Source organism: Lagopus muta, chromosome 16 (genome assembly GCF_023343835.1).
Source record: "Lagopus muta isolate bLagMut1 chromosome 16, bLagMut1 primary, whole genome shotgun sequence".
Taxonomy (NCBI): domain Eukaryota; kingdom Metazoa; phylum Chordata; class Aves; order Galliformes; family Phasianidae; genus Lagopus; species Lagopus muta.
In genome coordinates, this window is record NC_064448.1 from 5,949,685 (window position 1) to 5,969,185 (window position 19,501).

Genomic DNA, 19,501 nt, shown 5'->3' on the forward strand with positions numbered 1-19,501 from the left:
TTACAGGATATATGGAAGTACTGAACTAAAAATGAGGTCCCTGAAAACTCAAGCAGGTGTGAGAGCACAAACCCAGATGTGAGTGTGCCAGAAGAGAGGAATGGAACTGAAGAGTGGATGCATGGAAGAAGAGGTAGCCTTCCTGTTATAAGGAAGACTTTAGGGTGTTGAGGAGCCCCAGAGAGCCTCTTCTGAGCACATTCCACGTGGCAGAGGACAGAGGAGGAGTCCTGGACTCCTCTCAAAATCCCAAATACATGTGTTGGAGCAGAGGTGTGCTTGGGCCACACAGCAGGTAGAGGCAGCCCTGTGAGCCAGGCAGAGGTCACCCCCAAGGTCCCATCTGCCCCCGGCACTGCCAGTGGGATCCCTATCGCACGCTAATATTGGATTATGATCGTGAGCCTCCACAATGTCACACTGATAACAACAAGGTTTTTCCCCAGTACGAGCCTGTTTCATTTTGACACGTAGGTATGTCAAGTGAAGGGAATATTTTCCCTTCTGCATCAGACTCCAACTTCACTGAGGTCAGTCACAGGAGCGTGTGTGCAAATGTCAAGGCTGGCAAGGATTGTGGGTGAGGGTAGAGGGCATTTGTGAGGCTGTGGGGAAGGGAAGGTGGTCCTCAGTGTGAGTCAGATAGTGGTGAAGGCAAGGCTGGCATTGAGACCTGCCTGGCTCTGTATTTCAGCAGTTACTGCAAAGGCAGCTAAAGCCCAAAGAGTTTGCAGCTTTCTCAGTTTCAGCTACGCAATGCTCCTGGGACCAGTCTGGAAGAACAACCTTCCTCTACATTCTTAGGTTCTTCTGACATGATGAAGAGTTTGACATTAGAGGATGTCATGTCTCCATTCACTGTGTCCATCAGTGGCCAATGTGAGGAGTTCCAAAGGCAGAACTGAACCAAGAGGTCATGGTGAAAGCAGTTCACTTAGGTGGATGGATGAGAAGGCTCTGCCACAATTCTGTACAAGAACTTCCATCAGAAATTGATGTTGTCTGACCAGAAGTATCCTAGGGACTGGGACTCTGCTTCCACTTGAATGTGACCTGTGTGCATCCAAATAAAGTCTCCTCTGAGGAAGGAGAGAGGTGGCAGTCAACTGAAGGAGAAAACACAGTGATAAGAAAAAAGCAGCTTTGTGTTGGGACCTCTGCTATCCAGAGCTGCTTCCCATGCAAACATTACAATTACCTTCTTGCTTCCTCTGAGCCCAAGGGTACCTGGGGGAGAAGACAGTGAAGGCAGTGGGACCCTGAGGAAGTGCAGCAGCATCCCTTGGGCTCTAATTCATGCACTGAAATGCACAAATGCATCACAACTTGTGTTGCCTGGTCATTTCCTGCTGAAAAACCTTTCCAAGCCTCTGCAAGATCTATATATATATATATATATGTGTGTGTGTGTATGTATACACACATACATATATATGGTATATGTATATCCAAGTCAAGTCAGTACTGCCCACTGAAATGTCAGTGGACAATAGTAGCTAAAAATAGGCAAAACCAGGAGTTTGTCTATAATATTTTTAAACCGGGAGGATGGCAAAGCTATATATGTAATCTCAGAATTTGTAAGGGTTGGGGGGAAAAAAAAAATGGGCCTAGTTTTTTTCAATGAGGAGAACAAAGTGCTGTCACTTAGCAATGTATGGGCTTGATGCAGTCATCGTTCCAGTGCCCTCCTGGGGTGCTGCACGTTCTGGGGCCACTGTGTAATAGGAGCAAATGCTGTATTATAATGGCACTGGCTGCAAGTGGGGATTTTAGACCTTCTCCCATTTGTTGTTTCACTTAGAAGTGGATGGTGTGGAGGATAAAGCTGTGATCAGCGTCACATAGGAAATATCTCGGGCACCAGCTGCTGCTTGGCTTTCTGGTTCACGGCATCACGCAAGTCCTGCCTTTGCCTTCAGCCCTCCAGTTTGTGCCGGGCTGGTCTGGAAGCATCTCCTCAGGCTGCTCCTTGGAGGGCGAAGGAGACTTGAGGCTGCTGCTCCCTCTGCTGACTCTGCCGTGAGCGCTGTGCTCAGCCCCGCACCGCGCGGGAGCGGCGCCCGGCAGGACGAGGGCAGCTGCTGCTTCGGTCGGGGCTCCGAAGAGTGGTTTGCATTACAGCAGTAGGGGGATAAAAAGCAAATAGGAGGTTGAGCGTTTCTTCTTTCTTTATGCATTTCTGCGACAAAGCATGATTTTTATCCAATAATGTAATAATTTAAAAAAAAACTCAGTGAGGATCCATTCTTGAACCAATGCAAACTTTGCCTTTGAATTTAACAGGAACGTGCTGCATTCTGCAACTAGAGCCCTTTGCTTTTTTCTCCTGTAGATCTCCTTAATCCTTTAGCAACTATGTGCGTTTTCCAAAGAGGTTTTCTATATATCCCAGGGGAACAAAATCACAATGGGAAAGAAGTTCTCCTTATAAACTGTGACCGACTGCAGTCTCCCTCCAGCCCTGCTGGTAACGCCCTGTGGATATTTGCTTCTCAGAGATTAGAGGAACAAAGCAAGAAGAGAGCAGCGTTCCATTATGGTAGAGTATATAATATTGTGATTATTAATCATACCCCTCCAAATAATTAATCATTTTTGGTGTGTTATTTGAAGACAAACAGGGCCTTTAGTTCATTATCGCTTATACATACACAGAACTGGAGTCACATCGGTGCTGTCAGACGTGGTTAATCCCTGCCTGGGTTTTGTACATGTCTGGGTATCTGAATCATGTACATGGCAAATGATCTACTAATATGTTTGCTCCACCAGTTTGTTCATATAGAGCCAAATATATGAAAGCATTCAAGCTCCGGAAAGGGCAGATATGGTCCTAATGGAGTTGACAAAGGCATCTAATGTTAAGGTTGTGGAAAAAAAAAAAGGGCTTGCTGATGAAATTCTGCTTTATTATTTGACATGGAGGGACATAGTTAGTGGGTGTGGTGGGGGTGGGTCGATGATTGGGTTTGGTGATCTTAGTGGTCTTTTCCAGACTTAATGATTCCCTGATTTACATTTTATACTGCTTGATGATTTGAACTGGAAGGCTTGAAAGGCAATCAGGAAAACTCTGAGCTCTATAAAAATAGATTCTGGAGGTAGAAACATTAATTTAAACTAAAGCAGAAGGAAGGAATGATGGCTGAGGTTCGGTGTCTCGTGGTAGCCAAGAATGGGAGGCAGGTGATGAGCTGCAGCTCGGCTGGTTCACAGATCACAGCAGCCACTTGGCTGCCCAGATACCATCTCATGTTGTCATCCTGCCTGTGTGCCCCAGCAGCACAGCTGTCCTCATCCTTCCTCCCAGCACAGTGCTTTGTCAGGCTGAAAACTTGGGCCGTGAATTTTAAGACATCCTTACAAGAACAGAGTCTGTTTTCAGGCTCAGCACTTGGAAGACTTTGCGTGAAGACCGTAACATTTTGATTACAAGTGATATAAAATGCCGTTTGCTTTATTTCCTAATTAATGACAGTACATAAGGCAACAGTAAACTCAATTGCTTCCAACAGCTTTTTATATTCACTCGGAGGCATTTTCAGAAATATGACTCGTGTACCCAGCAAAATCTTTCCTTGACCAGATGTAGAAGGAAAGCACTTTTATTGGCTCCATGATAATATCGCTAAAGAGGAAACAAGCTATAAAAATAAAAATTTAAAAAAAAAAAAAAGACAGAATTTGAGAGTTGCTAAACTGAAAGATAGAGAAACAAATACAGGAGAGATAAGAAAGCTTTTTACTGATAGTGTGTCCTGTGTAAATAATGCAGACACTGAAAAAGTCCCTCTGCAACGAGGCTCATTAGAAACACGTACGCTGGCCCTGAGCAATTACTTTGATTGTTCCCCAGCTGCTTCTCACAACAAATGTCCGCAGACCCACCAAGGTTGCAACCATATTGCTGGCTGCGTGTCCTTGCAGATATATGGTCATACTGAAATCAGATAAGTGCAAGTTTGTTGCTTTACAGGCCAGTTTCGGGAGGAGTGCTAGCCTGGGGCAGTAGGTTAAACAAGCGCCTACAAACAGATAGAAAAAGAAGCGTCCACTTCCATTGGGAATGAGTATGACCCGAGTGTATGCTGACACACATCTGCTGAGCATGTAGATGTCATCTTGGATTTGAGTTGGTGAAGTGTGGGCGCTCTTGAATTGTATTGAAATCTTGTAGGCCATGCCTTTCTGGCCTTCAAAGCCCTTCACTAAGAAGCTATAATTAGAAAACAAAACCACATTGGAAGAAATGAACATGGGAGATTGCAGCCTTTGGCACCATGATAGAAGTATAATAACAGTAAGCTAAAAGCCAATTGGAGCAAAAAATACATATGCTGAGGACATAATTGACTTTGTATTTGTAATGTGAAGGTAAAGAGGTGAGTAAATGATACCAGGCAAGCAGAAAGACTAAAGCTAACTTAAAGTGATAAAATTTCATGGTAGCATGGAGAAAGGTGAGCAGTGGGAGTTAAGATGTAACAAGGCGATCAAAAACATCTGTATGTAAATGATTCTGAGTTACAGAAACACTCCTTTCCTTTCTCCTGGTATCTCAAAATTCCTTTATTCCCTACATGTTTTCCAGAGAGGTTGAACAGAGTCACCCAAAGCCCTCCTCTGGAGAAGCAGGGCAGTTGTTGCTTCTGCAGACAACATGGTGACTATACTGCTGTGGAAATTAAAAGAGAGACACCTTTGGCAAGGCTGGAAAAAAGGATTCCCAGATAAGGCATAAAAAAACATCTTGAGAAAATGAAAGGGAAAGCAAAGAGGCTGCTAACATTTTCTCAAATCCCCTTTCTTTGCAACAACATAATCCTCACAATGAATCAGAGCATGTATTTGCTCAAAAGAGTTAATCTTTATTAACAGCCCCAGAATGCCCTTCAGCTCATGTACAACCTGGTTCAAAGGTTTTCAAGAAAAACAACATACCATAAACCAAAGGGCAGCACTAATTGGAAGCAATGTAATGTCTTTGAAAACAGTAATAGCCTCCTGTGGGTTAATAAGCGGAAATTAAATTTCGTGTGTGTTAGCATAACCCATCACAAAGTACCAGGTGAAGCAAGGGGCACAGGCAGTAAGGATGGGGTTTGGAGTGCACACAGTCACTATCTTAGAGTAACCCCCGTTCCTTGGACTAAGTTGGGATTTCCAAAGGATTTGTCTTCAGCCTGGTTGAAGGAAATATTTTGCACAACGTGGCCTCCATTTCTGCTTTGGTGGTGAGATGAGAGTGGAAAATCTTTGAAGAGGAGGAACGTGAATTTGTCAGCCCTTAAAAGCAATCTTGGTGTCACTCTACCTTTGTCCTGCCACGTGGAACCCAAGCAGTGGTGCAGCATTGCTGTGACTTTGACTTGCGCCTGCAGTTTGGTGTTGTCTAGCTCTAGTGCTCTGAGCTCACTGGTGACCTTCAGGGCTTGCCTTCTGTGCTGGGTATACAAGTGAAGGACTAGTCCCACAAATGGATAGTTTCAATGTTAAAATGTCATGAAACAGAGTAGATAGAAATGCACGCTGGGAATGAGTTGGCTAACGATGGCATTGCCTGAAATGGAGACGGCTAATATTTGGACTGCAGGGTGTGTTGTCTCTTACAAGGAAATGGCTTAATCTTGGAAAGGAGGCAGAAATACAAGGTCAGATCCTCACTCCTCTGCCCTCATTTCCTCTTCTGGCTGTGCTGGCTGCTCAGAATCTGCTGAGGAATCAAGAATTGAGCGTGTTTGAGGCTGGTGTCTGAGATGTCTCCCAGTGGAAAATGTTACAGTGCAAACCCAACCCAGGGCACTGACAGCTGTCAGGGCTGTGGGCAGCGATGCTGGAGAACCTCTCATCAGTGATGTCTTGCGGGTAGCGTGGTTTCTCTGCCCAATGTAAAGGTCAGTCAAACTCACCACAGGTGATCACAGTGTTTGGTTGGAGGTACGACCACTGACCGTCTGCATGACTGGGAGTTTGGTTTTGAATATGTGGCCTCAGATATTTATTGTGTCTTCAGTAGCACTCCCTGTACCTGGAGGTTCCTTCGTAATAGGGCAGAGAAGCGTGCTGTTATTTGCCTTATTTCCAGCTGTTGGTGATTAAGACAAAGGATGGGAAAACCTGAAAGCCCACATATGCTTGGGCAAGAGGAAAGCACCTCATGCACAGCACAGGTTGTGGAAGGATGGGGATGGTCCTGGAGGAGGAATGACTCTTTGTGGCCACAAACCATGAGAAAGCCCTTCCCCAGCTCTCCTCACAGCAAGCTGCTGGTTCTCGGGTTCTATTTTATTTCTGCCTGTCCCTGTGTTTGTGAGACTTCTTGTCTGTAGGCCTCTCCCCCCATGAAACCATCAATCACCAGCGCTGACAGAGGTTCCTGCTGCCCAAAGCGGCCAGGAAGACTTGTTGGAGCCAGAACCCCAGGGGTCAAGTCCAGGTTGTCGTGTCTGAGTGAGGGCTGCTCAGGATATGCGCGGCCTAACGTCGTGTTTGGAAGGCAGCAAAGGACCGAGAGGGAGGAGGAGGAAGGATAGGATGTAATCTTTCATCCTGCGAGTGAGCTTTCAGAATGGGAATATTTCTTTTTGCCTAGGTTTTGAAACAAATGCTGCTGGGGGTATGGCTCCAGGCAGCTGGAGGAAGGGAGTCCCTAGCCCAGGAAAAATGTAGTCACCAACTCTCCCCTGAGAATCTGCTCAGTATGCTGGCTATGGGAGAAATGCTGGGCACATCACCCTGAACTCAATGGTGTTTCTCACGTGGAAGAAGAAACAGAAGATCTAAAGGCCCTGTGACTACTAGGGTCAGTGGTGGCCGTGTGCATGGCCAAATGGTGCAGGCTGAAAGCCCTCCTTCCTGTGCCAATCCTGCCCACTAAATGTCATGTCTGCCCAAGGAAGCTGGTTATGTGCACTGGGAGCATTGCTTCAGCGCTGAGCCCCCAGCACACAGCTGTTCTCATGAGGATACCCATGAAGAGTTGATCTCAGTGATCCATGTAGGTCATTTCCAGCTCAGGATATTCTATGATTCCATCCAGCAGGGACAGCAACGTTCCACAGCCCACTTCAGAACTCCTGCTTTATATCAAACCCCATAAAGTGATCTTGCTCACTGAACGCAGCAAGACAGCGGTCCCGTGGCTGGGCACCCACTGAGCATCCCTCAACTAGGTGCTGAGATGCCATCCAGAGCAGTGATGAGTGAAGTTCTAGTCACACCCCATCAGAAGGATGCTCTGCCCCAGCCACACATGGATCTCACCCAGCAGCCATGGCAGAGCCCGAGCCAACTCTCAAAGAGCAGTGAGCACTCGGTCACACTTGCATTGTTTCAACACATTTACATAATTAGTTTATCAAGAAATGTGTTTGGCCTCGTCTGATACTCAGGAAATGCTGTCTGTCATTTGCAGGCATCCTGCGGGGCCCCGGGGAGCTGACAGACCCTGGCTCCTTCCTATCTCTCTTTAACTCCATTTGCTGGGACCATTTCCCATTATTTTCTTTCCATGTAGCACTCCCTCTCCATTTTGGGATTAAAGTAATAGATAACAATATTATGCCTAAAAGAAGGCTGTGACGGGTAGGGGAACAACATGAGTAAGGGCTGGGAAGAGCATCTGGAAAAATGTTAAATGAATAAAAGTGCAGGAACTTGAAATGTTTTTACACCCTTCCAGCCAGATTCTCTGCAGATTGGATCCACTTCATAGAAGTGCCGATAAATGAAAAAATACTAATTATGAATAAAACATTCCTGCCACCAGAAGTTTCTGTTTGCTGGAAAAGTTCCTCTCCAACAAACCGAGTTTGAATGAGGATGGGCCTGTTCCCACATCTCTGATGAGGACAGACTGCTTACAGGGGTCAGGGTTCAAGTCGGACAGCCTGAGGCTCAGCTCCCTTCATGCCTAGGGCTCAATGAGCTGGAGGCAGCCCTGTAATGCTCACACAACAGCCAGCCCACTGCTTGGCATTGCTGCCATGAGAGCAACGGCCTCTCCTGGGCAAGGCTAGGTAATGTGTGGCATAGCGTGACTTCAACCCCAGATCTCAACTAGGTGGGCTTGTTGCAGATTTGCTTATTTTGAAATTGAAAGATTTAAGATGGAGCTTAATTCCTGCGAGTAGCAGAAATATGTAGCATTATGACATTTTTGCTCTCATTAGTCACCCACCTTTCAGTAAAAATAGCTCAACTGGGAGAAAACTCCATTCTGTTTAATGCCTGGATTAGTAACACAGGAGATTTTGATTTCAGAGTCCTGTCAACCATTCCATAATCAATAATGTTTCAATCTCCCTGCAGGCTGCAGAACCAAGGCGAGGCAGGAGAGAGCTCTGCACAAACATACATCTTCAGCACACCTCCTCCAGAACTCCTCTGAGTACTTCTCATGATCCTGAATGAGTTTTCCTATCTTCAGCACTACTGTTTGGAGCTCAGGTGTGTGGCTGAATCACTTCAGCTGAACAAACTGCATCTGCTGAACAGCAGCGAATATTTGGGTGTGCTGTCAGCCCAACACCAGTGCTCAGCGTCTGATTTCTGTGAAAGCAGTGCAAAACATCTAAGTAAGTAGAAACATTTTAGAGAGTATATGTGATCTATTAGAGCCTGCAGCAAAGGGGGTAAAGCTGAGTTCAAGTAGGTCTGACTGGTGATTTAGGATCACAGAATCTTTGGAGTTGGAAGGGACCGTTAAAGGCCATCTGTTCCAACTCCCCTACAATGAACAGGGACATCTACAGCTCAGTCAGTGTGCTCAGAGCACCATCTAGCCTCAATGATGTTGAAGGATGTCGCCGAAAGATGTTGCCATCATCATACATCTGCCCATCATGAGTGGGCTGAAGTAAAATACATGTTCTGAAATGTTCTTAAAATCTTGGTTATACTGATGGAAAGACAGTGTAGGAACTTGTGTGCCATGACAGCTCTGCCTTCAGTATGTTGAACACCCATGCTCATCAGGAACACGTCGTTTTGCTACCCTACTTCCATCGGTGATGTAGAACTGTGGCCTTTCCCCTCTGACCTCAATCAGCCACAGGACTCTGAGGCTCATCCAGCTGGAAAGCGCTGTCTTTCCCTTTGCTGAAGATTGATATCATTCCATTTTTCCCTGCTGGGACTAGGGCTCCCATTATCACAGGGGAGGTAATGTGGGATGGGGCGAGGGCAGGCAGTGCTGAGTGAGCTTTGCCAGGTATCCCACTGGCTCTGCCAAAGTGCTCAGGGCTTTCCTCCAAATACTTCCACCACAGGAGAAATGTGTCTTCTGCTGCCAAGGGTCTGGGAATGCCACTTAACTTGGAGAAAGCATGCACTGCAGCATGACAGCCACTTCACCAGTCAGTACAGGAACGCTTTGTGAAAGCAAAACAGTATGTGCTCCATGCCAGAACTGTCCTCACTAGCAATGGAACACATCAGATGTCTGGTGGGTCCAGGAAGCCTTTCTCAGTAAGAACACGAGGAAATGGGAGCCATGAGTTACACTGTAGAGTCTTCTACAGTTTAAGGCATGTTGGCTAAATATAGGTCACATTCCTGTAGCTCTTCTTACGATAAATGCTGTACAAGCTATATCCAAATCTACTTTCTTTCTTCATAAAGAGCTCCTCCTAGATCCAAAGATATCTGACCCACTCACATCCTGGATCTTTTTGTTTGTCTTTCAGCAAATGAATAAAGATGGGTGCCTTTTTTTCCCTCAGATGTCACTTAAAATGACACCATTTTTTTGACCTAGTATCATCGAATCATCGAATCATCGAATGGCCTGGGTTGAAAAGGACCTCAAAAATCATCCGGTTTCAACCCCCCTGCTGTGTGCAGGGTCTCCAAGCACTAGACCAGGCTGCCCAGAGCCACATCCAGCCTGGACTCTTCAGTCCTGAAGATCTCCATGGTGTGCATGTGTTGGTGACTTGCTGGGTGCTCTTGGACCCCTGTCCTACAGCAATGGCTGCTGAGGTCTGAGGTGGTTGGTAACATCTCTTGTACCTTTTGCATTACCATGCACTGGGACAATACAGATGTACAGCCACATCTTGAGCTGTATTTGAAGGACTGCCTTCTCTTACTGAGGTCCATGCCTGTGTGTGTGGTGTCCTCAAGGATCCCTGCTGGTCAAATGTCACACAAATGGGGCGTGAGTCGCTTGCCAGCAGTTGCTCTTCATATTGTGCAATACTGGGTACTGAATGAATGAATGAATAAATGAATGAATGCTGAATGAATAATACTTCCCCTCAGAAAGGGTTCTAAGCTTTGTTAGGTGGCACAGGAGTTAAGAACAGAGGAACCTTGTCCTCAAGCTGACCCCAAGGCTGTGAGTAAGTGCTTAATTAAGTATGTAGCTAAGTGAAAGAAGTGGCAGCATGGATGTGACACATATATGACTCAGAAATGCAAAGTTCTCACTTATCCCTTCCTATACTCTCTCCAAATGGCATCCGGGTAGCAGTACTTGCTAGAGTACTCAGAAACATAGAAAGATATATCAAGCTCATTGCCAGGGACAATGAAGGACAGTTAATTAAAACGCTTTGGAGAACCTCATAATCCATTCTGAGATAAAGCCCCTCTCTGCTACCACTGCTGTGACAGAGGAGCTGTTGTTGCTAACTGTATTCCAACTTTCCTGAGGCTGTCATACTGCCAAACGCTGCCATGATCTGAGTCTTTGTTCATAGATAAAGATGTGAACTCCCAGCTCTTGTCAAAGATAACAGCACAAAGCATTGCAATGACAAAGCAAAGACGTAAAGCTCAGCTTCAAACACGCAGCCATTTATTATTGTCCTCAGTGCAGCTGCTGAGCAGCATTGAGGGTTGTTTCTAAGTGGAAAAGCTGAGCTGTGAGGATTTGTCCAAATGTTCCCTGGTTTCTGACGGCGTTTTGCCCCTCTGCATTGCTGGATATTGTCTCTGTATCTGCCATCACCCACAGTGGGGCTCCTGAGGGTTGGGCTTGGGTTAACGGGAATATCATGCTCCAAAGCCTGATGGAATTGGTGGGAAGGTCACACTGCTTTTTTCACTTGGCTTTTTGTTAGGAAATGAGCGCTGCAGTTCTTTGTGCACTTCAAAAACACAGCAGTTCTCTGCCACAACCCCATGGGATCCTTATGGTCACAGGTAACTGTGAGCAGTGCATACATGTCACCAGCTGACAAAGCCAGCCTCCAAGCTGCTCCCCTGAAAGTCACGAGCTGAGACCTTATTTTCTTGTCAGAGAGGTCTGACCCATCTCTCTGTGGAAACCTGTAATGCTGGTTCACTTGCTTCACCAAAGCAAAATTCTCCAAAACCTATTACCTGCTTTTACAAAAACAAAAAGCTTGCTCTGAAATAAGTTCTTCAGTGAAGACACATCCAGCCTTCCATTTACAATGGCAATGAGGATAATAGTAAATTTTCTTCAGAGCTCTGCACAGCGTTAGCTACCACCTCTGAAGGTGGTATCATGTCCTTAAGTGAAGCTGTACCAATTCTGTCAGGTTTGGTACAAGGAACAATTTCTTCTTAGAAAGAGCAGTGATGCAGTGCACAGCTGCCCAGGGAGGTGGTGGGGTCACCATTCCTGCAGGTGTTCAGGAATCATGGAGAAGTAGCACTGAGGGATGTGGTCAGAGGACACAGTGGGGTGGGCTGGGGTTGAGCTTGGATCTCAAAGTTCTTCTCCAGCCTTGAGGACTCTGCAATCGTACGTTCTGATGTGGGAGCCCTTTGGAGTTACAGATGGTGGGTCCTTATTGCTAGAAAAGTTCTTTGTACCTGCGTGCCTACTAGGAAGCACCCACCAACAGCTTCTCCTCCTGCCACACTGTGAGCGACCTTCCTGCTGGCATGGAGGTTGGCACACCGCGCTCTGCAGCAGCCTCGGTGCGGGAGGTTGGTGGGGCCGCACCGGACTCCCATTGTTCCCCGCCCGTGAGACAAAGGGTTAAGTAAATGTTTGGAGAAGATAAGGTGCCCTGTTGACAAGCAGCAGGCTCCAGCGGTCTCGGCAGGATCTCTCGCGGCGGTGATAAATGGGGAAGTTTTCAAAGTGGAATCAGCAGACGCCACGGAGAGGGCGGTTTCTGATGCCGTGATTGGCAGCGAGGAAGGAATCTGAAGGTGTTTAATGATCCCACACTCTGCTACAGTTTTTTTAAAGGCTCTGTGTCTAGCCAGGGGAAAATCCTCTATCAGTCACAGCGGCTTGCACGCCTGGGTCTTTTTTGTTGTTGCTGGGCTTTTTTTTCCACTAAAACATGGGAAACACTGAATGGGATCCTGATAAAGCTCCTCTGGGATTCTTCATCCTCTCACATTGGCTTTGTCCCTTTTAATTTTCTCTTTGAAGTGTCTTGCATATGTTAGGTGAACTGTTTTCTTTGGATAGCTTTAGGCAGGAGCTGCGTTTGGGGGGAAATAGCGTGCTAAACTAACAAGGTTTTTCCCTACGTAGCTGTATTATTCCAATTACTACCATCTCCTTGCTATAGCAAATATACAACCAAATGACACGAAAGGGTAAAGCCCTTGGAAGGAGTTGAACCCCTGTGATGACATTATTGTGCATACAGGACGCTAGAAAAGAGTTTTCTCCTCCTTTAAATAGACCCCATAAGCTGTTCATCGAGCCAAACTCCAGCGACTTCTTTTTCCCAGAACTCTGCCATATTTTCTCTCCTAATCTCTGGCCAAAAGCTGTCCTGGGTATGAGGAAGAGCTGCAGTGGGAAATAGGCAACAGTAGTTGGGTCAAGAAAGGAGCTTTGCTGTGTGTTGTATCCCCTTGCTCTCTGCAGAGTGAGGACCAGGTACTGGATGATACCTGGTCTGATTCACACCAGAAGGAGAGGGCGGGGTGGGCAGGTTGCTGGATAAGGGGCATTCAGGCACAAGGCATGGGCCAGTTCTTGGTGCCACACTCATCCTGGAAGGTCTTGGATGGATGAATGGATGGGTGGATGGACAAGTCCAGTTTGGAAAGAAACCTGTCCAGTGGTGCTGCTGTCAGGCTGGAGGAAGCGGCTCTGATGAGCAAAGATGAAAGGGGCAGGGTATAGCCCAGACAAGGGACAAATGAGTTGGGACATGAAAAGCAGTGAAAATATCTGAAGAATGTAAACACCAAGGTGGAAGAGGAATTATTTAGCAGGTTATGAGCTCAACACTGGGTGCGAGGTGATGAGACAACAGGAAAACTTGCACTTGCTAACAGGAAAGCCATGCTGACTGCTAGGGATGAAACTCAAAAGGAAATAAATGGTTTTTAGAGGAGCAGTTCTAGAAAGAGGCTTGTGGGCAACCAGCCCTCATTGCAGAAAGTTGCAAAACTGTCCCTGTGATGCTGGGCACATTTGGGTGTTATGCCTCCAACCACGAGCTGAGTTGGTCACAGCAAGAACAAACAGCATTTAGTGGTTGTAAGAGGGAATGTGCAATGCCCAAAGGAATTTTGATTGAGATTTTATAACTTCAAGAAATCTTTTGCAGATAAATCAGGAGGGGCTTTAATAAACAGTTTGAGAGATTAGTATAGAAACAAATCCCAGTTAAGTCTCAGCGGAGATGCTGGTAATGGAAGCCCACTGCAGCAAAAGGACGTCAGGGGTATTACAGGCACTAAACAGAAGGCTTTCCAAAAATATAAACAATCTGGGGAGGGGGCAGATTGGGAAACCTGTAAAAATAAGCAGAACCACATTAAAAGGCCAAACAGAGGAGCAAAATCAAATATTGAAATATTGAGGGAGCTTCCAGCCATGGTATTGGCCAGCTCTGTTCTGAGGTTACCCCCAGGGGTGTGCATGGATGTGGGGACATGGGGACATTGCTCATGCCACCACAGGATCCCAGCAAGGAGTGACAGTGTGCAGCCAAAGCAATCAGCGTCCTCCTCCAGAGATTAGGCATGAGATAAGGGGGAAAATATCCCTTTAATGAGTATCCTAAATGCATCAGACACTAAGCAGATGCCTTCCACCAAAGAAGACATCTTCCTAATTTCTGAAGTAATAAAAGAAAAACTGCAGATTGAAGACTAAAGCCCTCAAGATCTGCAGAGGAGGGATCCAAGAATAGCCAGAGGATCTGGCAGAGAGGATGTGCAGGTAATTTACATGGGACAAAACCTGGACCAGCAACAACTCGCTGCAAATAAACTACAAAAAGAGGAGAGGTCACTGCAGTGATCTCACCCACTGGGACAAAAATCTATCCCATTTCCATTATGGAAATCACACATCAGTCAGTATTGTTCTTAAGAACGGAAGAGGATGATGCCGAGATCTTTCATTTGCAAAACGATGTATCCAAAATGAGCATGTCTCCAGCTCCAGGTCACATCTTCTTTGGGGCATCTTTGGATGAGCTGGAGAACCCAGCCAGGGTGGTGTAAGGAGTCAGGTACTGATACTGATGGCACAAAGAGTTGCCATGGATGATGCTGATGGGTTGACGGTTGGACAAAATGATCTTAGTGGTCGTTTCCAACCTAATATCTGCACGATTCTACATCCATCCAGACAGCAGCCTCAAAAGCAATGAGTGATGTCCTGTCCTTGGGTGGTATGATCCCTGCTGAGGGGAAACTGAGGCACAGCAGAAGATCACTGCAGAGCTGAAACCTTGAGGAGGTTGTGCCTCTGCCCTGCTTTCCTCCTGCTCTCCACCAATGGCACAGTGACAGCCCCCATAGGTGCTCATCAGGGGACTATTTTTAATCACCTATCCACCAGCTTTTTGCAGTGTCCCATTCACACTTGCTCTGTGGAAAAGGATGTTAGAGCAGATTAACAGCTGGTTCCTGCCTGCTCCGACAGCTCTGACAATGCGTCCCTCCTTCTCAAGGTGACAGGAACATGCAGCTGCCTAATGGGTACAGAAGTGTCTATTCTTTCCCAGTGACATTTATTGTGAAATATCTGAGTGGGACTGAGAGACATGCAAGGCTTTCCCTCCCTTATCAGGCGACCCTGGTCAGTGTCCTGCTGTCAAGGACTGAAGTAATTTATGTCAGAGCCGCGAGTGTTTACTTATCTGCCCCAGCGCCCGCCTGGGTTCGGAGCAGCCAGACTGGCTCCGTGGGGCTCACCAGCCTCTTCCTGCCACTGGGAAAATCCCGGTGGGAGCAGCAGCAGAAAATGCTCCTGCGGCACAGAGGGGAAAGATGTGATGCTGGCACAAGGGGTGGAGCTGGAATCCTGCAGCACAAGGGACACAACCCAGCCCCAGCAGCAGCACATGGCATCTGCACAGATGGCACTGGGAGAAGTGTGAATTTAGAGAGGGGTTTGCAAAGCAAAGCAAAGCAGTGCCTTCTCTATATGTTTTCCCTGGGTATCACAGCTGACAGCCTGCAGAAAGCATGAATTCCAAAACCTTCCAGTTCTACCAAGCATCACTGTGATCCCAGCCATCCTCCCTGCACAGCCATCACTCCCCATCCCAACCATGGAGACTACTCTCATCCCATTGGGCATCACAGCCTTCAGGCAGGGCAGAGAGGAGCCAGAACCTGACTGCTCTGCTCCCAGGGGTTCTTTCTTGTCCTCCCAACTCACAGAGGGATTTTGGATCACCACAGCTTCCTTGCCAATGCTCACCAGCTCTTGCTATTGGGAAACCTTTAGCTGGTTGGGACATCATCAACAATAGATTAAAAGAGACAGACCATCTCTTGTTAAATGAGCTGTTACTCTGAAGTTTGCTCCTTCATATCTTTTTTTCCAATCCAGGGCACTCCTCAGAAAAAAAAGAAAAAAAAAAAGTGTTCCAGTGATGTTTATTGCTGCTGACTTATGTTGTGTGCTGGCCATTCCCCCCAAGCATGATGCTGGATGATGCTAGGTGGATGGAAGAGCCTGGGAGGCAGCAAACAGCTTCACAAAGCACTTTTGCATTTGCAAAATCTGCATCTAGTGGAGAGGGAGCCTGCAGCTAGTGGAGAGGGAGCCTGATGGCTGCTAATCTGTTTTTTTCCCAAATGCTGGGAGATTTCTGAAGTGCAGGCTGATCAACCAATGTGTGACGCCTCATATTTCTCCATCACAGCCCCAAGCACAGCAGACAGCAACACACAGCCCCAATGCTCAGCCCTCTGCTCTCTGACAGAGGTTCCTATGCAAAAGTACAAAAGCGTTGCTTGAAAAAATAAGATATTTATTATGCCTTTGATGTTCCATAAGAACGGTTGTGGCTTCTGCTTAGTCTCCAACATCCGATTGACAATTGTTTATTAGTTTTAAAATAGCTGAAATTCATGTCAAACATTCCGCATGTTAGAAAAATGTTTATGAAGTGTTATCATCGTTTATTTAACTGCGAATGTTTAGGAAACCAGCATAAAATATAATGGACCACACAGGGCTCCGAGCAGTCTGACGGTGGCAGCCTTGTTTCAAGAGCACCGCCATCCCCAGCATCATGCAGGGTTCGGTTCGTACAGTGCTCTCCAGGTACTGACAGGAGTTTGTGAGATAAGGGAGCAGGATTTGGGATTGTTTCCTTTTGTTTCAAGGATGTTCCTTCTAAAAAGTTCACCAGAGCAGTGCTCACCATTGCTGCTTGTGGACAATTAGGACCAAGGAGGGAAGGATGGTTCCTTGGCTGATGCGCAACCTGAGTGCCCTGAAGGATCATTCAGATGTGAGGCATTAATATTCATTCATCATGAATATTTACCCTACACACGCATAACGTACTCTGCATTAATATTTATAGTGTCCAAGACACTGTGTATTTGTCCTAAAATTTTGGAGGGAAAAAAAATATCTTTGTGATGGCAACAGGTTTGGATGAAGTTTTAATCCTTGTTTCTCCAGAGCTATGATGTCAAGTCTAAGGGCACGCTGGCAGCCAGCTGTTTGGTGAAACTCCTTGTGTGATCCTTTGCACTCAGCTGGAGCTGGAGGAGAGCAATCTACCTGCAAGGGCAAGGTGCACACCTTGACCCATCAAGCAGCTCCCGTCCTTTTAGGATCATAGAATATCGTGTGTTGGATGGGATCCATTAGGGCCATCGAGTCCATCTCCTTCAGATCACACCACTCTGCACAGATTACTGCAAGCAGAAGAAGCAGTGCTTTGTCTCAACTGAAGAAAAATATATGGTGGAACAGTCCCTATGGGTGATCACCACCAGCAGCTTCTTGAGATCTACGGATGCACGTGGAAGAATAGATTTTGGGATTCAGCACCAACAGCTCCTGTTTTGGGGAGTTTTCCCTTAATACCTGCAGTGTTAGCAGCAGGACAGGGGAAGGAAATACCAGGTTATCCTTCCCAGCAAACGAGAGAAGTGGAACAGTAGGAAAGAATGTTTTAGTCATTGAGTTAAAACGCTTTTTTCCACTCATTATTAGAAATGATCTCAGCTGTTTCATTATTATTCTTGTGCCCAGGTCTTTCTTCTGTGCCTGGAAGCCACCAGCTCTGCAGAGATGCACTGACATTTTGAGCTCTTCCTGGGACATTCCTCGGGAGCTTCCCTCCAGACACAAGCCATAGGCTTACCCAACAGAGGTAACATGAGGCAATCCATAGAAGCAAAGCTGCAGTGAGCTCTCTCCTAGTGAGGATCCCACCAAGTGTGGTTTTGCTGGAGACAGCCTCCTGCTGGATGTGATTCCGTGCAGGATGTTGCAATAGTCGCTCCTAGCCTGGAACCAGAGAGGACCAACCCACACTCCAACTCAACCCCCAGATTAATTGCCTTTTTCTCTAACCCATGGCTGACAGCAAAGCATTGCTTCATTGATTTTATTTTTGTCTGTTGGCACACACATGAGTTTGTTTTCAGCAGCTTTGCTTTCCTGTTGTTTTACAAGGAGACATTGGGTCGTGTCCGTAGCTCTGACCTCTGGGGCCTGACTCAGTTCCCACTAAAACAAGTCTCCCACTGATGTCCGTGGGGGCACTGCATGGTGCAAGGGTCCTCACGGGGCAGAGCCACAGCTGGCTGCACCAATGTGCCCAGCACTGCACTTCTGTGCTCCTTCTGTTCCCATCAGCTTCAGCTGAATGCTTTTCCCCCTCCAATCATAAAATTTCCTCTTAATATTTTAAACTTATTTCTCATAAAACCCCCTACTACGAAAATTTCTTTTAAAGAAATACACCATTAATGTATCTTTATGACGTGCAGCTGATGCTCACAGCATGGGCTATGACTTTTTTATGTTCCTTACTTGTTCTTGAGACATTTTATTTTGACATCATATCCTTATATGCTAAATTAAAACAAATTTTTATTATCTACTATATGCCAGCAGACAATGGTCTTAAGCTGTTGTACAGCTCCATGTCCATCCTGGGGCACCTTCCCATCTTCCTGCCCGCTCCCTCCCTCCACCTCTCCAAAAACCCATGGAGCGAGTTATCCCCACTGACAGCAATTTACAGTCCCCATTAACGGTCATATAAATTCCAGTGGATCAAGGGAGCTTCGAGTCTATGATATTCAGACACAGCTAATAGCTCTGGGATAATTGCCATCTCGTGTTTCTCTGCTCCGAGCCCGACTGTTTATATCTCAAGACAAGCGAGCAGTAAAACAAGTTTCCACGTTCCTCCAGTCACCCAAGGAGCCGCTGGCTCCAATAGCAGGCAGAGGGCTGGAGGTGGCAGTCATTTCCTATAGTTAATGCTCGCTGCTTCTGCTCAGCTCCCCGCTCCCAGAGGGAAGAGGGGTCAGCCCTGAGCCCTTCTGCATGCAGGCGTACGGGGAAAAAGCAGCCAGCTTGGTGTTACCGCTGTTAGAAACGTGACTGTAGAAGGGTGGCGCTGGTCTGTGAAATAATGTGTGGCCTGTAATTTTGGAATCAGTAGTTTGGAAGCTTGATTAATAGGGGCATTTTCTAGAAATCCTTGTTGGCTTTGAATGCTTGGTTAATAGGAATATTTACTGTGAAAGCTGTGCTGATAAATAGACATTTAGTTTAATGGTGGAAGGAGCAATTGGCATGCTGTGGGCAACAGGAAGAGCCATCCCCTTCTTGCCCAGGCCCCTGGCAGGGGTTGTTCATTGTCCCACGATGCAGGACTGCAGCCAGCATCACCCCTGGGGCTGTGCTGGCAGTCCACAGGCAGTCTGGGAGATGCCATGGATAGCCATGTTTAGGTTCTACAGTGAGGAAACATTCACCAGGTGTGATCTAAATCTCTTCATGAAAACAGCCCAGGTGTGGGGAAGTGCCAGGTTGTAACATGCACTTTCTCTTCGAGTGATGCCAATCAAAAATTATTCAATCATAGAATCAATAAGGTTGAAAAAGAGCCCTAAGATCATCAAGTCCAATCTCAGCCCACCTCACTGTATCCAGTGACCACGTCCCGTAGTGCCACACCTCCATGGCTGGAACAGCTCCAGGGATGGTGACTCCACCACCTTCCTGGGCAGCTGTGGCACTGCATCCATAACGCCCCATCTGACCCTCCTCTGATGCAAAATGACACCATCATGTCTCATCCTAACACTGTTACCTGGGAGCAGA

General features: G+C 46.6%; 1 protein-coding gene across 1 annotated transcript in view; it reads left to right on the forward strand.

The window, feature by feature from the left end:
- The first annotated feature begins 548 nt into the window (after nt 1–548).
- Nucleotides 549–19,501, forward strand: part of RPS21 (ribosomal protein S21) — a 74,369-nt gene continuing 55,416 nt past the window's right edge. Inside the window, exon 1 of the mRNA XM_048963511.1 lies at nt 549–552. The gene's annotated coding sequence lies outside the window, so the exon portion shown is untranslated. The remainder of the gene's footprint in view (nt 553–19,501) is intronic.